Source organism: Octopus sinensis, linkage group LG4 (assembly GCF_006345805.1).
Source record: "Octopus sinensis linkage group LG4, ASM634580v1, whole genome shotgun sequence".
Taxonomy (NCBI): Eukaryota; Metazoa; Mollusca; class Cephalopoda; order Octopoda; family Octopodidae; genus Octopus; species Octopus sinensis.
The window spans coordinates 85,832,024-85,843,352 of record NC_043000.1 but is presented as its reverse complement, the minus strand read 5'-3'; positions in this window follow the sequence as shown (position 1 = coordinate 85,843,352).

Below are 11,329 nucleotides of genomic sequence, written 5' to 3'. Positions count from 1 at the left end.
AGGTTCAGTTCCTCTAAATGGTGCCAAAGCCTCAAGTTGACATACATGATGGGCTTCTGCTGAACTTTAGTCAACCAATCTCCATTCACAAGTTGTTAGTCAACTTGAGGCATTACCTATATATATATATATATATATATATATATATATATATATAGGTAAGCATAAAGGTAAAGACCCCCTTCGGTCACAAATGATTTTGGGATTGCACCTAGAAAGTTCCCCTCCAAGGCACAAGTTCAAGCAAGACTGTTTGTGGAAGACCAGCAGTCGCCCATGGATACCCTCTCCACACCATTGATGTTGTCCAAGAAAAAGGCAAAGGCTGATACAGCTTGGCGCCAGTGACATCACAACTCATTTCTACAGCTGAGTGAACTGGAACAACATGAGATAAAGTGTCTTGCTCAAGAACACAACACACAGCCTGGTCCAGGAATCAAACTAACAATCTCACAATTGTAAACCCAATACTCGAGCCACTGAGCCATGCACTTTCTTTTATATACACACACACTCGTGTAACTGATATATGTTACTGATAGATGTAATGAATGTAGTAATTATTAGTTTTGATAGCATAAAATTTTGTGGGACAGTGTGTTATGCACCAAATAAATCAACAAGTAAAAAACGTTATTTCTTACTGATTTTATTTACCTGTCATAATTTGTCATTAGGAACAGTATACAAAGATTGTAGAACTCTGCTGTTTTACAGTGGTAAGAGGATGTGAGTAACAAGGCTCACTCACTTTTGGTAATATTTATGTCAGTTGTAGGTGTCAGGAAGAGATAAGTGTGCTAGAAAGAAAAAGGCATGCAGCATGTAAGAGTTAAAATGAACTGTCTGAAAATATTTGAAGAGGGTTTGAATTTATACATGTTTGAAAGCTGGATGTTGGTCAGAAAGAAACAAAAGAAAGTGTTTATGTATGTTGAAGTGAATGTAACCTAAGATGTTCAATAAGACTTATCTAAGTTGTATGTAGAATGACAGTTGACTCATAAAATTCCAAGTACGAATGCTGAGAATAATGGAAAGGAGATTGCAAAAAAAATCTAGACTAAGGTTTTAATTCCTGGCTAAGAACCCAGGAAATCGATCCATTTCATGTCTTTCACTGATGTAGTACTTTTTGAATAAAATCCTTTGTGATGTTGTTCTGAACCTACTTACAGTTACTTTCTTGTATCTCATCATAAAAAAGGCAGTGAACCAGTGATTAGGTCTTTGGAATTTGTAACCAGTGGTTCACTGAATGAAGATATCATAAATCATAATAATAACAATAAAAAGTGGAAGTATTGCTATTATCTTCCATCTAAAAGTCACATCCCTATACAGAATATAATAATCAGTATTTTAATACTCCTGCATTTCTTAATGTAAAGGAAACAGTTTAATTTAAACATATCTATATATATAAAACTGTAGTTGTGTGAGTGTCTGTCCCCTTCGATTTAGATTCCTAACTACTCCCACATTTTGCGGTGCAGTTTAACCAAATTCGGGTATCTTATAGTCGTGATTCATATCGAGCCCGTCTGAGTATTAGCGCGCGTCTACGATTTTAAAAATAATTTAACATCATTTTTTATTCCATTTTAATGCATAATTTTTCGTGTGACGATGGCGGCGGAGTTGGCGTCCATGGACACCTGCACCTGTTTGCTTCTCCCCTTTCTTCCCTCCCTCGTGAAGCTGTGGGGAAGGGAGTGTAAGGAAATCAACGTCGTAAAGCATTGTCAAGGAGACCAGCGTTCTTTTAGAACAACGACTTCATGGCTTGAAGACACCAAAACAGAAATGGGAAGTAACTCTCTAAAAATGCTTATATAGTTATTTCCCTTACAAACTCGAGCAACGCCGGGCGATACTGCTAGTTGTAATATAAGACCAACATAAAAAAGGATTGTGGAGCTAAAAAAACGTCTTCATCAGACACGACTTTCATAGTGTGATAGTTAACAAAACCTATTTATAGCCACAATAGAGAAGTCTTTAAATCTGTTTGTTGTTGCAACACAGAACTTCTTAAATCTGTAGCCACAATACAGGGCTCCTTAAATCTTTTTGTGGCTGTAATACTTCTTAATTTTGTTTGTAGCCACAACACAGAATTCTTAAATCTGTAGCAGCAATACAGAACTACTTGAATCCCCAATGACTCTCTGATTGTGAAACTTGTTTAGTATAACAATTTATACATTCAAATATTTATTGAAGAATTTCCTTATGTACAATACTTTTAGCTTATAGCTGCTCTGTGTATTAAATAAATTTCTTTGAAATTCAATAAAAACTTTGAACTTTTCCTCTACCCTTCAGTTTAGGACAATGTACAGTTGAATAATGACTGTAAACAGGCTCCAGTATATATATATTCCCACTTATTGAATATCTGCCCTTGTTATTTATTTATTGTTATTACATTGGCAGCTAAAATTGGGAATTGATGATTATTTGAATGATAGTTTTGACTGGCAACCAGATTTGTTTTTGGTATGGAAACCAAACCTCCTTTGTGATTGCCAGTAAATATTCTTGCAAAAAGGAGATCATGCTCATATCTGTGTTGATATCTTGCTATTAAAAAAAAATACCCTTCATAATGGCACAAGGTTTAAATTGCACAGCAATGTTATAATTGACCTAGTTTTTATGCAGCAACATATTTAATTGAAAATTAATTTTTAATTGATCATCAGTATACTTAAATACTATCAAAACTTTTATAATTATTTCTGCCCTCCACCTTCCTTTATATTTTAGAATTAGTACAATTAACTTCGATACCTTGTTGATTTGTGCAAGCTTTAATGAATTGCTGCACACTTCTTTAATGATGTCTTTACATGCAGTCAATTTATCACATATCAGCACCACAACTTTTGGGGAAAGACAAAGACTTCAACACATACTGGGCTCCTTCTAATAATAGTACTGCTGTACTCAAAAAGACCCATCTGTCACAGCCAGTGCCATATAAAAAGTACTTGTGCTGATGCCACATAAAAAGCACCCAGTAAAACTTGTTAGGAACAGCATCCAGTTGTAGAAACCATGCCAGAACAGACAATGGAGCCCAGTGCAGCCCCTTGCCTTACCAGCTCCGGTCAAACCATCCAACCCATACCAGCATGGAAAATGGACATTAAATGATGATGATAATAGTAATACAGTAATTTACTGAAAAGGAAAACCTATTTAAAAGGTATAAAATGCTTGGCACTTGCTTGTTATTATCCAGAATTTCCTATGAAACAATATGCAAACTTATGACTATGTATAAATATATATACAATATCTCCACTATTCTTCAGATTTCAATTTACTGTTCTCAAAGAATGTATTCTTTGTTAGATAATTCTTTGCAATGGATTCAACCCTGTATCATTCTCTACAATTTTACATTGATTCACTCTCATGACCACATCTATCACATATTCTCTGGGAATGCAACAGTCTTATTTCTTGACAATTAAGTCTATATTAATCTTATTCTGTTTCATAATTCACTAGCAGCATAGCCCGGCGTTGCCCAGGTATGTAAGAAACTTTGTGAATAAGCAATGCCCTTTACCTTTTTACCCTTTTTTGTACTCATTGAACCGTTATTTTGTAAAATGAAGCCTATAAGGCATTCAAGACACCGTTCCCTTGCATGCATGAAGAAAATCTATGACAGTCAATGGGAAGAGCTGCAATCATCGTGTCAAGGACGTGTGCACACAAATGCATCTACAGCCCAACATTGCTCGGATTTGAAGCAAAAGAAAAACATATGCCATTTCTAGTAACCTTTATGATAAAAGTGGCAAAAATCGACTAAATTACCTGAAATCCGCCAACTATTTAACAAAAGTCAGTTTTGTAGGGTTCGCATGGTCGGTCTCAAAGTGATATGGTTTTGTCGATTTCTCCCAATACTTGTTAACTGCATTGACAAAAGGTCGTTAGTTTGATATTTAATGCAAACTTGATGTCCAACATTGGTGTAGGGAAAATCTATGTGAACTTTCAAAAAATATCGCAGAAAAATCAGTTTGCTATGTGTGCTACATATGATGTAATTATCCGATTTTTTCCAGTAATAATGTATCCTATTGGAATCAAAAGGGCCATATAGCTCCTTGGAGCAGACATGATGCTCGCTGTGAATTTCAAAAAAATTCCTGCCAATTTGTTAAAGATGTTGAAAATATGTCATCTTGAATTTGAACGTGATTTCCCAAAATGGCATGATTTTATCGATTTTTTTCTGATGGTAAGGTATTGCATGGAAAACTAACGTCAGAATTAAGTTCCTTAGGGTAACATTAAGCTTCACCATGAGTTTGGTGAAAATCGATTGCAAGTTGCGAAAACTACAACGGAAAATGTGTTGCATATGATAAGCTTAGATTCTCAACCCCATGTCGAATTTATCGATTTTTTTCAGAACTAAGGGAACTTTTCAAAATTTTTGCTGCGTTAGTTTTGAATTATGACATTGGGCTATGTGTGTGTCAAGTTTCATCAGAATCGGTTGAAAGCCGTGGTCAGGGTGAGGGTACAACCTGACAGACACACTGCCTTTTATATATATAGAGATTATAGCCCCCCCCCCCAAAAAAAAAAACACTCCTAATGCACTAGTAATTAAAAAATTCTTAATTTTCAGTCAGTTATAATTTGAAATGACAATCTGTACTGTGCATGTACTTTTAGTTTTCATTGCTGTCTTTCTCTACTTACATGGATGCTTTCTGTCTCCTCTTTCAGCTTTTTCTAAGGCGTTATCATGAACCTGAATACTGCATACAATAAGCTCATTATTATTATTATTATTATCAAAAAAGCAGTGAGCTGGTAGAATTGTTAGCATGCCAGACAAAATGCTTAGTGGCATTTCATCTATCTTTACATTCTGAGTTCAAATTCTGCTGAAGTCGGCTTTGCCTTTCATCCTTTCGGGGTCGATAAAGTAAGTACCAGTTGTGCACTGGAGACAACGTGTTGAATTATACAGCTTTGTTCCAGTCTTGTCATAAGTGAAGGTAACTTCATGGCGACTAATATTTATTAAACATTATGTCAAGGGAGATAACTGTGTAACTGTTGAGTTCCTTCTTGACATTTACTTGAAGCTATTTTACAGCACTTACTCTTTCTTCAACCCATATTTTTACTTTTCTCTCTTCATATTGTAGTCAAACCAACGACACGCCCAACATATATTTTGGTTCTTCTCCTGTCTAAGAATCAAAGCATACATGGAAAAAAAAACGCAGAGTAAGAAGCCACTAGGTTAGCCTAAAGAAACTATATATACATATACGGTTATGTGTATGTGTATATATAATTATTTTAACGTACAATTTTTTATGCTTGCATAGGTCAGATAAATTTGTTGAGGCAGATTTTCAACAACTGAATACCCTTCCGGTTACTAACTTTCACATATTTTCAAATGAAGTTGGACACATTTTCATGAAAGAATGGAAACAAATGACACTGCTCAACTGTCATACATTGCCAAGGAGGCACATGTATTTATATACAATGGGCTTCTTTCAGTTTCCATCTACCTAATCTACTAAAAAAAAATTTTGGTCAAATCAGGGCCATAGAAGATGCTTTTTGACTTCACATCCATGTGTGTATGTGGATATCATCAACATTTCACATACAAACACACACACTGTGTATTTGTAGTAGGTATTGCAATATTCAATGCCTAGAAGTGACTTGTTTTAAACTGGTGAGAACTGTTAGATGTGTGTGTGTAAAGCATACAGTCAGTATTTGTTTGTGGAGAGAAGAGTGACTAGTCAATTGGATTTATTCAAAGGAAACATTCAGATCCTTGACCCTAAAGGGATGAAAAAAATCAACTTCAGCAAGATTCAACTCTATAAGGACCCAACAAACTATTTCAAACCATTTTGGTTTAATACTCTACCATCAGCACCGAAATCATTCAATCTCTTTAAATCAGGAAAAAATGTTTTATTTTTCAAGATTTATTCATCAAATTTGAGTCAGTTTGTCTTCATGACTTGTTCTGTCAATCTCACTTAACAACAGCCTCCAGGCAATTTCATAACCAACCACAGGCCTTTGTCATGATCTCTTGTTTTAGGCCCCTGGTAATCCTGGCCCTCAGCTCATCCTTCATGTTGCAGTTAGATTTTTTGGTCTCTCATTCCACTGCACTCTACACAAAGTCAATGTGGTTGCAGTCAGGCAAGTTGGAAGGTCAAATGTCAGGTGTTGTGTGATAGAAGAAATTCTCTGACAGCTAGGCCTGGGTCTTCCAGTTCGTGTGTTAGCGCACTACACTCTCGGAGTGGTTGGCGTTAGGAAAGGCATCCAGCTTTACCACCTAGCTCAGAACACAGATGTGGCCATCGGTGTTCAGCCTAAAGCTCTCGGGGAAGAAGTGAGGTAGTATGACATCACCTTCACTGTTGACAACACTGAAGACGATGATTGTCACTGGAAATGTCTTCTGCATGTTGTAAGCAACTTGTTGATCTGGTCTTCACAGAAATTCTTCTCACCAGAGAAGAACCACAGTATGTCTAGCTCCAGCAGGGGTTTCAACTTGTTAATCAGTTTCTTGGTGTGCTTGAGTCACTTTTCCTGCATTGCCTTCGACAGAAATTGTCCCTTCCTCACCTTGAATGAAAAGTAGCAAATGTTCTCATGCACTACCTGCCTAATGAGCTTTTTATCTTCACCTTTCTCCTATGAAATTGCACATATCAACTTGCTGGGATTATTGTTAATGATCTCCTAGAGTTCAGTGATGAGTTCCAGAGTTCTGATGGTGTTAGATCGATTGTGGGTTTTCCTCTCTGCTGTCCCCTTGTAGTCAAATCCTGAATCTTCCAACTCCTTTCTCCCTACGCCCCACAAGTAGACCTACTAAATGAACAGAAGGATCACTTTTATGATATTCTTTTGCAGGCTACCTCAAAAAAGAGTGACAATGCTCTCTTTGTGGCTGGAGATTTTAATGAGCATGTCAGACAGCAGCCTGGTATCTTCTATGGTGTACATAGGAACCATGGAGTTGGTACCGGAAATGAAGAGGGAACTAGGCTCCTGGAGTTCTGCAATGCAAATAACCTATTGATCTGCAACACCAACTTCAGGAAGCTGGCTAGCCACCTGATAACCTATCGATCAGGGGACTCTGCTAGCCAGATTGATTTCATTCTCACCAGACAGCGGGATGCATGGTTGCTCTTAAATACAAAGACCCTCCCTGGTGAAAAATGTACCACCCAGCATAAATATATGTCTGTGGAATGCTCACATTAATTTCACAAGCAAGCTGTTCTCGTTAATCGTATCACCTGAGACCCTCATTGTCGTAACCGACGGAGCGCTCCAATTTATTTAGGTTTCCCTCACACTCCACCAGCTCTGATCAATCATCACTCCAAACTGCTCCCCAGACCATCAGAGAATAGCTGCCATGTTTCATTGTTGGCTGCAATCTTTTCACATCAAATTCTTGATCATAGAGTTTCCAGACCCACATACAACCACTGTCAGGAAATACAGCAAATCTGGACTCATCAGAGAATATGACAGTGTCCCAAAATGCTAGTGGCCTCTCTACCATCTCACTGGCCCCATCTTTTCACTGCTTGATGTTGGCTGGTCGAAAAAGTGGCTTCCTTCTTGCTACACTGCTATAGTAACCAAGTTTGTGGAGATACCTGACAGCTGTTCTGAGACTAACATCAACTTGTTCTATGTCATAGGCCTTACAATGAGGATTATCCTCCACACTTCTCTTAACAAAGTGAAGTGTACTGTCAGAAGGCCCTGGTTGATCTGGGCGTGGTGATGTGAACTCCTTCCACTCTCTGGTGAATTGCACAATCACTCTGTTAACTGCAGAAAGTGGGATCCAAAAGTTTTCTGCAATTTTATGCTATGTCCACCTTCAGAATGACCCACAATATGGCTTCTTTGAAATTCAGACAGTTCCAAGGCTTCTTTTGTACATGGCATGATCAAAGAGTCACATAGAGCACTTGAAACATAAAAATGTCTATTAACTTCTGTCATGTCTGTATACACACACACATAGGCATAGGCATGGTTGTATGCTTAAGAAGCTCACTTACCAACAACAAGGTTTCAAGTTCAATCCCACTTGCAGAAGTGTCTTCTACTAAAGCCCAGGACCAACCAATACCATGTGACTGAATTTATTGAGCAGAGAAGCTGTGTAGAAGCCCATTGTGTGTGTGTGTGTATATTTCATTGTTTTTAATGTCCTCTTTTCCATATTTGCATGGGTCATACAAAGTTTGATTTTCTACAGCTAGATGTCCTTCCTGTCAGCAACTCTTACCTGTTTCTAAGTAAGAAAATATTTCCCTGTCACAAAACGTTTTTGAAGATTATTAGAAATAAATGACAGCTTGTATAACAGTGACACTCATTTACAATTATCATGCAATATCAGTACCAAGACAAGGAGACACTCACACACACACACACACACGTACAATGGGCTCCTTTCAGTATATATATATATGTATACACACACAGGATATTAAGAGCACCATCCAAGTGTGATCACTGCCAAAGCGGCTATCTGGCCTCCGTGCCAGTGGCACGTAAAAGACATCATTTGAGCGTGATCGTTACCAGCATCGCCTTACTGGCACCTGTGCCGGTGGCATGTGTAAAAGATTCAAGCGAGGTCGTTGCCAGTACCACCTGACTGGCCTCATGCTGGTGGCATGTAAAAGCACCCACTACACTCTGAGTGGTTGGCGTTAGGAAAGGCATCCAGCTGTAGAAACTCTGCCAGATCAAGATTGAAGCCTGGTGCAGCCATCTGGTTCGCCAGCCCTCAGTCAATCATCCAACCCATGCTAGCATGGAAAGTGGACATTAAACGATGATGATGATGATGAGAAGGTGCAAGAGGTAATTGAAGACATATTTGGTAATTTAATAAAACTCTAACCAAGCAAAAACCAAATATATTTTAATATAAATTTGTGCACATATTCTCAATAAGCTTTCTTATAAGATTATTCTATGAATCTGTCTTCAACTTAGATAACTGCTTAATGTGCAACTGGAATTGTTGACATGCCTATAAACGGTTGTACAGACATGATAGGAATGTACATAACCATTGATAGGAATGTACATAATAGTACATTGATAGTCCCATGATAGGAATGTACATAACCAGACATACAAAAAGTGAAAAGAAGTCTGTAAAACATCTTATAACAGTTTGAGCTGATGTGTCAGATACTGGATAACCAAGCAGAACTCAAGAGTATTCATCAACAATTGTTAGAAGATAAGGATGCTTTGTAGACAGAATTGGACCTTTGAAATCAATTGAAATTCGCTCGAATAGCTGCATGGCCTTAATCAAGTTAACTAAGTTTGGTTTATAATATTGTGGCTTCACTTCTTGGCATATAGAACAAATTTGTCTCACATTCTCTAACGAATATGGAAGATTTCTAGTGAGGACAAAATGGTGGAGGTGTATTACACCAGCATGGCACAGTGCTGCATGTAACTCATAAAGTAAATACGAACTGATTGCTGAACAGTATACCCTAGTGATTCACTATGGTACGCTGTTCGGCAATCAGTTCGCATCTGGTGTGATATTACTGGATCCTGGGCGATAGTGAATATCAGACGAGTATGGGGATAACTCAATGTGCCATCTCATAATTTTATCATTTTTAATTTTGCTCATTGCTTTATAATCATACATGAATGCAACAGAACATAGATCAGTAATTAATGTGAAATGTCTACCAAGAAATGTTTCCAATGATGAATTAATTCGACGATTGCTTGTGATTTTCAGCAGAGGTGTGGTACTGTTCACTACCTTGTAGCATGCAAGAATGGAATGCGACTGGTCTTCCATCTTGATTTAGTGTTGCAGATGTAACAAAATCCAAAGCATCCATCTCAATAGTAAATGGAATGGTACTATTCGATAGTTAAAGAGACATTCGTGAGTAGTAGCATTGGTGGACATACAAAGTAGAGATCTGGTTGAATGCAGCACGTCTGGAAGAACTGTTTCCCATGAAGATACTATTTGAATAGCAGCATTAGCTAGTCCTATCTTCAATGACTCAAATGCTTTTACTTGTTGGCTGTTAAGTGGAAATTTCAATCCATTGAGAGGATATATTTTGTCAGAAAATTTGGAGATCCACTTAGCATAAGAAAACATTACATTTTAATGATTTCTGGTTGGTTGGTTGGTTGGTGTAGGAAGATTGAGGAGTGGAGCAAGCTTTTTTGGGTCAGGGTATTGTGTGAGATATGGTATCCAAGAAAATATAAAGTTGTCATTGAGTAAATACATTTCTCATCACTCATGGTGAGCCCCTCATTTTTTGCTGCTATTTCAAATTTTTTAAAATTCTCATCATGGTCATTTTGATCTTTTCCACATATAGTTAAATTGTCTATGAATGGAAACATATCTCGCAGCTTGTATTTACTTACAAAGTCAGCTATTATACATTGGAAACATGCACTGCTGTTAGTTACTCCAAATGGCATCCTGGTATACTGCCATAATTTACTTTCAGTTTCAAAGGCAGTGAATTGACGATCTTTCTCTGATAGAGGAATTCGATGGTATGCAGAATGTAAGTCTATAGTACTGTAGACATTATACTTGGAGATAGTGTTTACTAACTCATAAATTTTAGGAAGTGGGTAGCTGTGTATATTTGTTTCTGAATGGTCTATCACCATCCTTCTTTTGTGTTTTTCTTGAATAACTAGAACTTGTGATCTCCAAGGGGAATTACTGGGTTCAATAATGTTTGCATCTGCTCGGTAGCATATTTCCATCTTGATGAACTGTAAATCACATTCTGAGTATTTTCAGAATTTGGCTGCAACAGGCTCACAGTCCTTCCTGAGATGTATGAATAGCTTTGGGGGAATCAGTTTTCATAGCTGTAAACATTGTGGTTTCTGCCTTCCATATTGTATGGTAATACTCTCATGTTGTTCTTAGAAGTCAGTACCCAGAATTGGATCTGTGCACAAGTTTCTGAGGATGAATGGTTTCACATTTTAGTACATCTGATTATCGAGGGTTAGTGAAACAATACAGTATCCCCCAGATTCCACAGAAAGAGATGCAGAAGCCATACCATGATGTTCTTCAATTTAACTGTTTTGATGTTGAGTATGTTCACTAGCTTCTCACTGATGAAATTCTTGTCAGTTCTCCTATCAATTAATGCTTCAGCTTTGTAAGTATTGTTCAGTATAACCATGGTGGTTACACGGAATGGTGAAC